The sequence below is a fragment of the Triturus cristatus genome, chromosome 2_2 (genome assembly GCF_964204655.1).
Source record: "Triturus cristatus chromosome 2_2, aTriCri1.1, whole genome shotgun sequence".
NCBI lineage: Eukaryota > Metazoa > Chordata > Amphibia > Caudata > Salamandridae > Triturus > Triturus cristatus.
The window spans coordinates 402247820-402261346 of record NC_140582.1 but is presented as its reverse complement, the minus strand read 5'-3'; positions in this window follow the sequence as shown (position 1 = coordinate 402261346).

Sequence of the window (13527 nt, the reverse complement as noted above, 5' to 3'; positions counted from 1 at the left end):
ATCTCAGTTAGTAGACGGTTTAACTGGAGAAAGAATGACTTTTTAGTTCCTATCGGAGCATAAACTGATCCTAAGCAGATGTAAGAGTTCCCAATATGCAAACACATATCGGCCGTCAGGGTCTGACCATGTTTTGGAAACCGTGACTGGAAATGATTTGCGAATAAGGATTGCAACTCCACACTTGCGGATAGGGCTAGTATCTGTGGGTTCATCTTTTCGGATACTGCTGTGAATAACCTTCCCCACCCAATCCCTGCAGAGTTTATCAGATTCTAGCGCATCTAGGTGTTTTTCTTGTAATAAAGCCACATCTACATGCTTGGATTGGAGATAAGAAAGTACTTTTTTCCTTTTAATGTAGTGGGTGAGGCCATGGTCATTCCATGTAATGGTAGATAGAGGGTGAGTGCTCATCATATTGAAATACTGTCAAAATGAATAATAGTTCAGGAATCAATATGCTTGTCAAAGTAAAAAGAACGATAAATTAGTGAGAAGACAATGGGAGGATAAAGGGCAGTATAGAAAAAGGGGGTACTCTGGCTTACCACAAAGACAGCTGTAAATGATATTAGAGGACAATCAAGAAAAGAAAAAGAATAATCTAGAACAATAGTAAAGTGGAAACAATGCAATAAATTATGTGGGAGTATAGAATGAGGCTGAAATAAAAAAGGAGAGATTGAATGGGACAGAACTGGGGGTCCTAAACTGTTAACCGCGGGTCTGTGCTCACTGGAGCAGTGCCGCGGGGGTGGGCCCCATCAGAAAGTGAGATAATTAGGAGGGTTAATAGTGATTTCAAGAGAAAAAGCCTATGATAGCACATTAATGCAACTGAGGAACACAAAATAAGATAATATGTAGTGGATAATGGGAGACAAAATATGAAGTTCCTCACAATTAATGAAGAGAGATAATAATTTCATGAGTAGATCTGAGGAGGATATATTGTCTACATAATAAATATTAAATAGAATAATATACATTGAGATAATACATTGCACCTTAGAATAATAGAATGCAACGTAACATACTGGAAAAATCAAATAAAAAACATGGGAAAGAAAAGCGTTTTAAGTGTGGCCTAAAATAATATAATATAACATACAATATGAGGAGCAACAGATGAAAGACTGGCTAGGACAGAACAGTAGAGGTGTAAAATATAGCAATGCAATGTGTTATGAGATATTAATCAAGGTTTGAAGAATGGTAACCTGTGGTAAAATGTAAGTTGTATAATGATCATGCTGGTGGAAAAAAGGTCCTAAAAAGTAATCTGAGACTTACTCTAAGTTAACATTGTAAATATTAAATATAATTAAAATAAAATTGAGCTAACACACCATAGCTTAAAATAAAATGATATCGAAAAAACACCAAATAGCAATTTCTTGCAAAACCATGTGATGTGCTCATAACACTTATGCGAGAAAGAGAGACTCAAGGCTTACCCAAGACCTTCCTCAAACTAGAATTATAAATATCAAATAGAATAATATAGATTTATGATAGCATGAAGGTATTATAAATACAGATTGTATAAGTATAGAATAGTATCATATAAAGCATTATGACATATTCACAGAACTTGAACAACATTCCCTGCGAAAGTATAGGAGGTGATCATATTAATTATAGTAATGAGAAAGGATCTTAAATTAATGGGAGACCCTCATTAAACTGCAGTTGAAAGTAACAACAGTAGATTATTCAGCAAAAAGTCAGTCCGCATCCGAAGTGAGTTTAAGAGAAGACCTGGATTTGTCTCTAGGTGGTTCCTGTGTAAAAGCAGAAATGGATTGCAGAGCTGAATTCTTGTCTTCTCGGTAGCGGTTGGATCTTTTCAAATCCCTTCCACGATGTCTGGAACTGCTGGTGTTTTGTCTTCTGTTATCCGGTAATTGTCAAGAGAGGTGAGGGGTTGTTTGAGAATGATCTTGGTGCGAATGTTGAATTTCCATATCTTGTATTTTCACACAGTCAAGGAACTTTTGCAGATCTTCTGGGTCATAAAAGTCTTTGAATTCTCCATTTCTGGTGATACGGAAACATGCAGGTTCGAATAATCCATACTTGACGTCTAATTGTCGAAGTTGAGGTCGCATGGAAAGAAATGTCTTCTGTCTGTCGTTTGTTTCCTTAGAAAAATCAGCAGCCATGGAGATGAGGTGACCATGATACGAAAAGGAGTTTTGTGAATGAGCTGCAGCCAACAATTGCCTTGTTTTTTCGTGTCTAAGAAAGCATGCAATAAGCGGTCCCGAACGAGCTGCAGGGTCTTTGCATGGTGGGCCAATTCGATGAGCTCTCTGGATTTCTAAAGGTGGAGTAAAAGAGATACCCATCAATTTTGGTAGAACATCACAGAGAAATGATCTGGTATTTTGGCCTTTGACATTTTCTGGAAATCCAAAAAAGCAAATGATGTCTCTTTTGCTACGATCCTCTAAGTCAACTTGTTTTACTGCAAAGAAATAGAAGTTCTTGGTCTCTAGTTTGCAATAAATCAAGACGATTCTCCACCGTCAGTATTCACGAGTCAAGTACTTCAACCTTGGTATGGAAACCTGTGATGTCTGCTCTGATTGATTTGGTTTCTGCGGCCAAAGAAGTTATAGTGGCATCCATGCCTTCCAATCGACGGATGATCCCTGAAATTTCGTGCAGAATGCGTTCCATAGTCTCCGTTGATATAGAGTCAGTAGAAGGAGTTGCAAGTTGAGACGATGTAGTTACAGAGGATGACCCCACTTTTGTGGGCATGGTGTTAGATTGTTTGATAACGTCTGTAAAAAGAAGTAGTTTAGAGGGTTTGTTGCCATTTTTATTACCAGACATTTAACCTTTTTCAAGTTTTGACCAGTATGTTGAGGTAACGTAAGGGTGATATTTTGTGCCTCAATGTGACTATGAACAACCTCTTTCATGCCCTTTTGATGTTGGTCATTGATGTCTTGATCCTAATTCATCCTCTTCCTGCAGCCTCTAGCATTGCATTGGTTTATGGGTATTAATTTTAGGAAAAAACATATTATTTTCACAGAGCAACTTGGCACATTAAAAATGAAAGAGCTAAATGAGTTGACAAGGGTATTCTTATCATGTATCCAATTGTGCTGAGTGTATTTCTCCTTCTTTAGCCAGAAGCACTATATGAAATCTTGCAAGGTAATTAGAAAAGAGAGCAAAATCACCTTCCTCAGCCAAAAGCGCTATATGAAATCATGCGCATTAATTAAATACAAGCACGAAGCCTTTAGAAGAAGAGTGAGGTAAGTTTAACATGAAGAAGCTGTGTAACATGTGTGAGGCGTTCCTGTGAGGCGTTCACATGTTTAGTAGTAGAAGACAATTTCCAGAGATAACGCTGAAGCTGGCAAATAGATTATTAAATATACCGTTGCTTACCTCCTTCTCGGTTCAAAGCGCTATATGTGGACATGTTCACCAGTTAGTTATAAGCGCGTGAGTTTCAAAAAAAGAAGTGAGGCAAGTTTAATATGGATGACAGTTCTGAGGTAATCCTGTGAAATATTCACATAACTGAATTTCAAAGTATTTTGCTGCTGAGAAAACGCCACAAATATAGCCTAAATGAGAGTCTGCTTTGTCAGAGGGGCTGTTTTTACTCACTGACAGGAGGCGTATCTTCAAGAGAGGCAGGAGGAGTGGCTTCGGCGGGAGCAGGAAGGCGCGGCCTTAGTAGAAAAAGAGAGGCGTGGCCTCGGCATACGTGGTACACGAGGAGCGCGAGGGGAAACCTAGACCTTCAGGAGCTCCTCGCCGCCACCGAAGCCTGGCATGAACATCACATTTTCGCCAGAAAGTCGCTGAAACTGTTCTGTGGGACTTCAAGGTGCCGTAAGTAATAAAAAGGAAACCCTGCAAATGCTGGAGATAGCGTCTCGCTCGTCAGGGACCCATCCCACAGTGGAGCTCTTCTATCAGGAGGCCATATTCCTTGGTGGCCAGACCACGCCCCCAGCTCATGCATCATTGATGTATTGGTTTTTACTGTGTTCGCACTTGAAACCTGCTAGGGAAGAATTTCGTCTTCCTGTGTGTAGAGGGGCTGTTTAATGGTATAATGAAATGTGCAGATCTTGTGTATGCCATAAAGGAGTTTAAATTTTTAATATGGTGAAAAGTCACTGAAAGTACATGGAAAGAAAGTAGGATTTTAATGAATTCTTTGTATATATTGAATATTGTTTGTACTGCCTATATTTCCATATAATCAAACAATAAAATGAAACTTGAAGCAGAGTGAAACATATGCAATTTTGCAGTTGGAAATATATAGTACGAGTCAGTATGCAGAGGGGCTGAGAGCAATAAAGAGTATGTCAATAATCTAATAATTTCAGTTATTTATAAATGGGCCTTCAATTTTAAAAAAGAGGTTTTTTTTTTTTTAAATTAAAAAAATAAATTTTTATTTATGTCTTCGAGAACAAGAATTTCTATTTCAATGCTATTTTACAACATTCAGTAACACATCCTTTATAAATCATAAAACATTTCAGCCAACAGGCTTTACAAGACTGCCTCAATAGTCAATAAATCACATTAATGGATTTGTAGGGTTTATGACGGATTAATAAATGGCACTCTTTGATCTCATATTGTTCCAAAGTGTCTTTTGGACACAAAGTGATCTTTAATGTCTTTCATTTTCGTTTATTAGACAGCCAGCAGGTCTTTCAAAGATATTGTCCTTCTCTTTTTCAGGGCTGGCAATTAGGATGAATGGACAGACCCAGTTATGCCCATTGATGCTACTTATTAAATATACGAAGCATATCGGCAGCAATGATTAAAAGCACATATTTTGGTAAAGTGACATTTTAAAGAAAAGGATGCATATTTAAAGCTCTACAAGCAGCACAGATCTCAAAATTGTACCAAGAACAGTCCAGTACATTATTCACCTGGATATCAGTAGTTTCTAGGAATACAGTCCTTAAGTGTTAGGATTTTAGGCAGGATTTGTATAAAATAAGGTAATTTTGCACTGAGCTAGCCCGTAGGTTCAAAGTATGATCCACTCTGATGGATAACTTCATCAATGATAAACCTTAACCACAACTAGCTTGTTTAAGGACACTGTTCCCTAAACTTTGGTTACCTTGTATGTCTCCAAAGTAAATTCTTACATCAAGCACTACATTTCATCAACATCCGTCTAGAGTGTGAATACAGATAAATAAAGGTTGGTCCTCATAAATGATGGTTTACAATATTGCAAAAGCAAATTATCAAAACCAGTCCCTGGTTCGCATGGAAACATAGTCAATGGCATTATGACGCTGGCCAACAGTGGAGCTGGAAGAAGTTTCAGAGTGGTGGTGCTCACAATAATGTTATATCACCCAAGTCCTAGAGATTGTGAAAAATCCAAGCATTACACAAAAAACAAGTTTAGCAAATAATAAACACCCATTTACAGGGAGAGTGGTAAGGATGTGTTCTGTTATCAGTGGTGTATTTTGAAGCACTTGTGTGGTAACGCACTGTCATTACAGATAGCACAATTTCCATTAAAAAGAGCACTGAATTTGCATAGACATACAAAACTACACAGCGGGCAAATGATAATGTCGGGAAATTGGGTTTTTGTGAATATGTATCCTTTGTGCAACACTAAGTAAAGGATCTTGATTTGTTTCCTTTTTTATATCACACTTCAGAATAACAACAATGTGGTTAATTTGTGTTTTCCTAATTGCTGATATATTTCGAAATATGTGTATACATCACTTCCTGTACCCAGCAAGATTGTCACATAGGTCACTTAAAAAAACCCTCTTATTTTGATGTCAAAGAAATAACATAAATAAGTGGCAATTTGTTAGAAGATATAGCCTGAAATTTGATATTTGTTTTTTAACACAGAGCAAATGTAGCAAGAAGAAAAAATATTTGAAAACATATTATTGCTCAGTCACATTCTGAACTCTAGCATGATTATTTTTGGTGGTGCAGCAGCACCCCCGCACCCCGACTTCCAGTATCTATGCTTGCCACCGATGCAAGGTCCTCATCAGGACAGATTTGTTATGAAAGGTCCAAAGGAAGACTGAACGGAAGGACATACCAGTTTTGCATTTCAGCAGCTTTTTCATTCCAATAAAGGAATCTATTGGCCTTCATATTATTTAAATGCACTTTGCGCAATTTTCCTAAGACCAGTATCTCACTTTTCAACTTCTCTAATCGATGTTTCTCTTTTGCTTCACCATCAGCTTTTTTTCAAGCCTTTCCTTACCCTTCTGCTCACATGTCTTTATTCACTCTTGTGCTGATGTTTTTTTAATATATCACATGTGAATCATTTTTTTTTAGAGCACCAATCTCTTCCACCACTTTTACGTTACACCTTCTTTTTTATCTTGAGATGCTAATTTAAAACAGCAATGAGTGGAAGGTTTGAATTAACCTCAGCTATTGGTATTTACTCGGGGATGCATCCCAGTCTATTTATATTTTGCTCATCACACCTTCTCAGATTAGACCCGGCTATGCGCAAATCAGTCTTAGTCCTGCTCTAAAAAGAACAGTCGAGCCAAAAGCTGTCAAGCTGAGACTGATTTACACATGTCTGGGTTCAAACCGAGGTGGCATAATGTGCAAAATAACCATGGACTGAAATGTGGCCCGAGTAATTAACAGTTGCTGAGATTAATTCTAGCATTTCAGTCATCACATTTTTGTACATTTCAGTGCGATGCCCTAAGTGCAATGGGTGTGTCCAGATGTGGTCATTGCAATCATTGCGTCACTGGAATTAATCTGTTCCTGGCTGATGATCCCCAATCCGAGTGAAACCGCTTTTGGGCTGCTTGTTTTCTAATTCAAGGAGGACTTGCACTGACAGCTTGGACTGGGTAGTTTCTATTGGAGCAGGGTCAAGACTGATTTGCCTGTGACTGGGTCCAAACTGAGGTGGCATAGTGTGCAAAATAATGATGAAACGGGATATGGCTAAAGTAATTACCAATGGCTGAGATTAATTCAAGCATTCAAACTATCACCTTTTTAAATTCTTCTGTGTGATATCCTAAGTGTGATGGATATGTCCAGACCTGCGTTGCATGCACAAGACTCAAGCACAGCAAAACTAGTCTTAGGCTGCTTGTTTTCCAGTTCAGGGAGGAGCTAGTCTGGCAGTTTGAGCTGCATTGTTCCTTTTGGAGCATGTTAAAGAGCGATTTGCATATGAGTGTGTCCAGACTGAGGTGGCATGGTGTGCAAAATACTTCTAGACTGGGATTTGTCATGAGTAATTTCCAGTGGCTAACATTTAATAGGCTTTCCATCCATCACTTTTTTGGGTTCCATGTTCACTGTGACATGGGAACCAAGCTGCACCCAATGATGGTCTTGGGTTGCTTGTGTTCCAGATCAGAGAGGAGCTGGCCTGGCAGTTTAGACTCAACTGTTCCTATTGGAGCAGAGGCAAGAGTGATTTGCTTATGGCTAGTTTGAATATGAGGTGTTATAATGTGCCACACAACAATAGACTGGGATGAAGCTCCAAGTAATTACAAATGGCTGGGATTCATTCAGAATTTCATCTATCATTTTTTGTATACTTCATGCAACAACCTAACTACAATAGGTATGCCCAAACATGGGCCCCATGCTTTATGTGCCCCTGAAATCAACCTGCACCTGATTGGCAAGCCATAAGCAGGGCAAAACTGATCTTGGGTTCAGGTTGAGGGAGGATTTCCCCTGGCATTTCCAGCTGGACTGTTGCTTACAGAGGAGGGGCAAGATTGATTTGCATATTGTTGAATCTAAACTGATGTGATACAGTGTGAGAATTAATACTGGACAGGGATGTGGTACCAGTAATTACTAGAGGCTGAGATTAATTCAAGCATTCAAAACATCCCCTTTTCATATACTTCAGTGCAATGTCCTAAGAGTGAAGGGTATGCCCAGAAGGGGGTCTCATGCTCAATGTACCACTGGAATCAATATGCGCCCGACTGGAAAACACTGATCAGGGTGAAACCGGTCTTGGGTTGCTTGTGTTCGGGTTCAAGGAGGACCTGGCCTGGCAGTTGGGGCTGGACTGTTTCTATTGGGGCAGGGTAAAGACTGATTTCCATATTGCTGGGACTAAACTGAGGTTGCAAGGTGTGCAAAATACCAATGGACTGGGTTGCAGACCTGAGTAATTGCTAGCCGCTGCGATTAATTCAAACAATCCATCCATCATATTTTTGTATACTTCGGTGTGACAACCATATATCAGTTATAGTCATCAGTCATAATTTCCTCATTAGCTTATTTGGAATTCTTCTGTCTGACTGGTAACCACGCAAAAACCAAAGGAAATGATGGACGGAGTGTTGAACATTGCAAGCACTCACCCCCAGTCAACTGATCTGAGTTTAATCCATCACCGTTCTTTATCCCACTCTGCCACCCCAGTTCAGACATGGCCATATGCAAATCAGTCTGACCCTGTGCCTCATGGGAACAGTCCAGCCCGAACTGCCAAGCCATGTCTTCCCTGGACCGGAAACAAGCTTCCTAGGACCAGTTTCTGTCATTTCAGCCGTCTTCAGCAAGGCGTGCTTGAATCCAGTGGCAAAGTGAGCAAGGGACTCACGTCTGAGCATACCCTGCCAACTTATGGCGAACAAAGCAAAAACCAAAGGAAATGATGGACGGAGTGTTGCACATTGCAAGCACTCACCATATTATTAAATCTGAGCTATTCTGTCAATGTTATAAATATAAAATGCTTCACTACAAGGCAACTTAACGTAAGCATGCTTGTAGTGTGCTTTCTAGTGACTCAGATCCCTTCATAAATCATACTACCCCACCATCACAAATATTAAGAATGAAGTAGCTCCTGGCAAGACAAAAAAGATGAAAACCAGCCCCAAATCATCTCCTTCTTTCAATGCCAATTTAAAGAATGTAAATAAAGAGGAAGTGTGCCGAACCACTATAGAAACACTCATTGAAGCTGCAATTGAAAACTTTTCAAACTACACAAATATAAACAGGCCATCAAAGAAAGCGCTCTTTCTTTACCAAATATATCATGAATTCCAGCAGCAAACAAAATGAGATTTGTAACCAGTGAATGAGCTTTCCAAGATGGACAACTCCTTAAATGACTTTCTGTATTCTCATGTTTTATAAAAACTTTCACGCTTATATAGTTAGAACCACTGTTAAGAAATGTTAAGAACTCAACTATTGGAATTTCATCCGGGACCAATAGGTTTATCTTTGACTACATTCAAAATTAGAGTACCTGTACATAGTTTTATACCTCTTAGCTTTCTGTCCCCTTTTTTTCCTATTCCTGTGTAATTTTTTAATTATCTGGTAGAATACCTTCTTCCAGAATGTCTTGTGGCATTGTTATTCCCCTTCTTAAAACAAAATTCAACTTGACCTCTAACTAGTGTCCAATCACCAGCTGCTGAAGAAATGCTAGAGGTAATTGTAGCAACACAAGTGTGCCAATATTTCGTATTCAGTTAAATAGTGTATAATTCTCAAATGGGAATTCACCCCCATCATAATAAAGAATTATCTTTCCAGTTAGTAATTAACAATCTGCATGGAGACAGGCAATAGTGAAACTAATGCCCTGTTACTGTTGGGTCTGATTTACCAAAATTGGGAATGAGACAAATCAATTGCAGGTAGTGCACATATCTGAAAGATCAATCCCCGAATCTTCCACACTGTTGTCTAGCTCCATAATATTGTTATATGAAAGTGATCAGCACACACCAACCGTTATGAGCAATGTATGTCAAATACACATTATTCCAGACTCCATCCAGTTTTTCTCTAAAAGAAGTTCCTGTATTTACATTTTCTTTTTATAAAAACCTTTCTTCCAGTGTGGTCAACATGTTTCATCTTAAAAACAAGACTTCTTCAGCACTACAAAATAACAGAATTGAAGGCATGTGAGTCCGGTAATGAATTTAAGTTTTGTTACTCTAACATTTATTAAACTGAGAAGATACGATGTTAGAACCTTTCGTTGGGAACATGGGACAAGTGTTTCGGCCCACATGATAAATGGCAAGACGGTGAGATATATGAAGCATATTTTGATTTTGAATGATGGAACTTGTATTTTGGACATACTGATAGGTGGCAAACCACGGGACTCGTCGTTGAATATATTCATAATGGATAATTACTAGTTCTGTTTAAGTATGTATTGTTCTAGCTCATTGAGCTTAGAAGAAGGAAAGGGATGTGTGTATAACTGAATTTGAAACAACAAAGTAAATTTAACAGAGGTTGAGAGTGGTATGTAATTGGTTTTTATTATTTACAATTTTGACAGATTGGATGCCGACATAGGCTTGAACTATATTTGCAACTAATGCCTACACTGTTTTTGACTGTGAGAGAAAATATCATTTACGAGAAATAAGGTATATAAAATACAGTTTTCTGGCTTGATGGTTGACATAATCTCTATCAGATAGCGGATAAAGTGTCTAATGACATTGATTACATTGTAGATATCATAATTTGTTTGCAAAAATAAGGTGTGAAAGGATGTACTATTTGAACGATCACCAAATCGTATGATGAAAACTAGACACTAGTCAACAGAGGTGCTATTACATTACGAGGTACATTATTTACAATTTATTATATATAAAATCGTGATAATGAAACGATGTCCTCCTGACAAGGGGGCGATTTCATGTACTTTCTGGAGTGGATTATGTACGGATGTGCCAGTGAGACAAAATTGCTCATGGCAAGGAAAGAAAACAGGATTAAAGTGATTTCCCCTGGTTTAACAAAATATGGAATGTGGTTTATGGAAACCTAAGATGTTTACAATACAAATCTCATAGCCTCATGAATTAGGAGAATGTTTAGTATTAGAATGAATTATACAACTTAAGGTACACAGAGAAGATGTGGTAAACATAATGACAATTTTAGATTGTGAAATAATGTAACACCAGTTAAAACAGCATTTTGTGCAGTAAGAATTTTTTTTATTGATTTATTTTGTATCCCTGAAGAAGTCATGTTTATTAGATGAAACACATTAGCTACACCGGTAGAAAAGTTTTTATAGAAAGAAAAAGAAGATGTGAATAAAGGAACTTCTTTTAGAGAAAAAATGGATGGAGTCTGTTAATTGGAATAGTGTGTATTTGACGTACAATGGTCCATATAACAATACTCACATCTGTCAGCAGCATTGGATCATCTGCTGTTTAGTAGACAACTTTTTCCTTGTTGCTTAGGTTAGTTTTATCTGGATCATCGAGGAGAAACCCAATGATGAAGCATGACACCCATTTGAGAGTGTGAGGGCATTCATTTCTGATCAATCGGATTTTACATATCATTCTGGTCAGCCCCTTGGGCCAGACCACAGCTTTGTTTATATATTTTTTCTTAATTTGGAGTAACACCACACCCCTTATACATTGTTCCTCGCCACTGCCATGCCAAACCTTTTCTGCATGATTTACACTGTTTACCTATATGTAACCAATGTAAATCTTGATATCCATTGCTCTCCTTACAGGAAATTCCAAGCAACAATTTCAAAACGACTCATTAGAAATACCCCGTCTAGGCATATCTGTTCTACATTTTCAGTTTCCTTGATTATTCTTTACTGTCAAAGGAGTCATTGTGGAGCAGTGGACCCTGAAGCTGGAACCAGCTTCCTCTCAAAATACAAACCATCATCATCTGTGTTGTTTCACTCATTGTCAATCTAGTGCCAAGATACCCTTGGGTGATAGTGTGCTTTTCAAATCTATTTTCAACTTTGTTTCAATAATTTTCAATGTGGAGTTAATGATCATCGTTGTCAAGAGATGAATATCTTTTGAAGCAATCCAAGAGTTGTTTTACTACACTGATGTCCAATAGGCAGGCAAATTGACCTGGTATAAGGATTTAAAAATCATGTCATCTAAAGAAATGTGTAGGACATGGGGTATTTGAACCCTCTCTTGGATTCAAATTTGATAGAGAACTTTATTCTACACGTTTTCATCAGGAAACAGATATGGTACAGAGTTGACCACATGACTCTCAGCCTCATGATGAGAGGAGGATTGCGGCTGTCTGGGACAAGAGGAAGAATGGAGGTCCTTAAATCATCATGTACAGATTTGTCCATGGGTGGTTCAAAGGCATATGGGTTGATTATGAAAGATCAGGATTTTATTATAGCAAAGTTGCAGACTCATTCGCTTCACTCTCAGGGTGTATGATCTCAACTTGGCTGCACTCTTCCTTGAGTAACTCCAGAATAGGAAGCTGTCAAGTAGTCTCTTTCCCTAGTGCTGGTACACAGCCAACTTTCCTAGCACCTCACACATGCATTTCTGCCATAGTGTAAAGCTGTCTGCATCATGTCTAGATTTATACCATGCTTAGATAAACAGCTAAAATAGGTGTTATTTTTTTGGTACAAACCCTGTCTATTATTGCTAGTAGATAGGAATTAGCATAAATAAACATGGGTGGCTGCAAGGGAACACCTTTGTAGCATCAATGGAATACCCCATTCACTCAGAATAAGGAAAAGCACTGCTTTGCTATACTTTTAGGCAGCATTTTATTAAAAAACAACTTTTATTCTGGACTGTAAATGTCAAATAAACATTTTGATCTGGTTTGCACCACTTTTGTGATTCAAACTCTATGCAAATATTATTAAATCTTCCATATGAGTGAATTATGTGCCAAGGACTGATTTGGGTGTTTACTATGATATCCCAAATGAAGTCTAGTCTTGAATCATGTATTGGACCAATTACCCCCCCCCTCTCCCTTTGGGAGCCACACTAGCAGCTTTAGTTTTTGAGGTGGTGTCAGGAGAGCCTTCATTGTCGAACGTTTCACTCTTGTTTCTTGGAGTATCTGCAAGAGATCAACACATGAATCAGAGTGGGACCCCACCTACACATGTAGAGTGAAATCTGACAAATGCATGGTGATGCAAAGGAGAATGCCATAACATTTATGACCCTACAATAGACCTCATGCTAGGTCAATTGGTGCTGTCTGAGCCTGGTATTGATTGTAGCACCATGTCAATCTTGAGTTCAATACCCTAGTGATCAAGGATTGTATAATCATACTGTTTGCTCAATCAGTTATTCTGTTTGTTTGCGGTTGGAAAGGATGCAAAAATAGCAGATGGACTCCCTGGGCAGACATTGTATCAGGAAATGCTTTTGTGGCAAATGCCAGGCCATTATGTGAATGAAGTATGCACACTTCTCAAATTGCAAGTATGCACTGAAAATCTTTTATGATCGCATAAGCAGTGGAAGAATATGTGAGCATAGTAATTGAGAATATGAAGTGACTGGAATTAGACGAAAAATATACTAATTCATTTGGGACAAATACCTAATTTGATATCAAGGGAACAACCTTATAGCAAAGATTGACAAGTGTGGCTCTTGCATCAGTAGATGGCTTTTTTGTTGACAAATAGCACATTTCTTGTCACTATGAGTA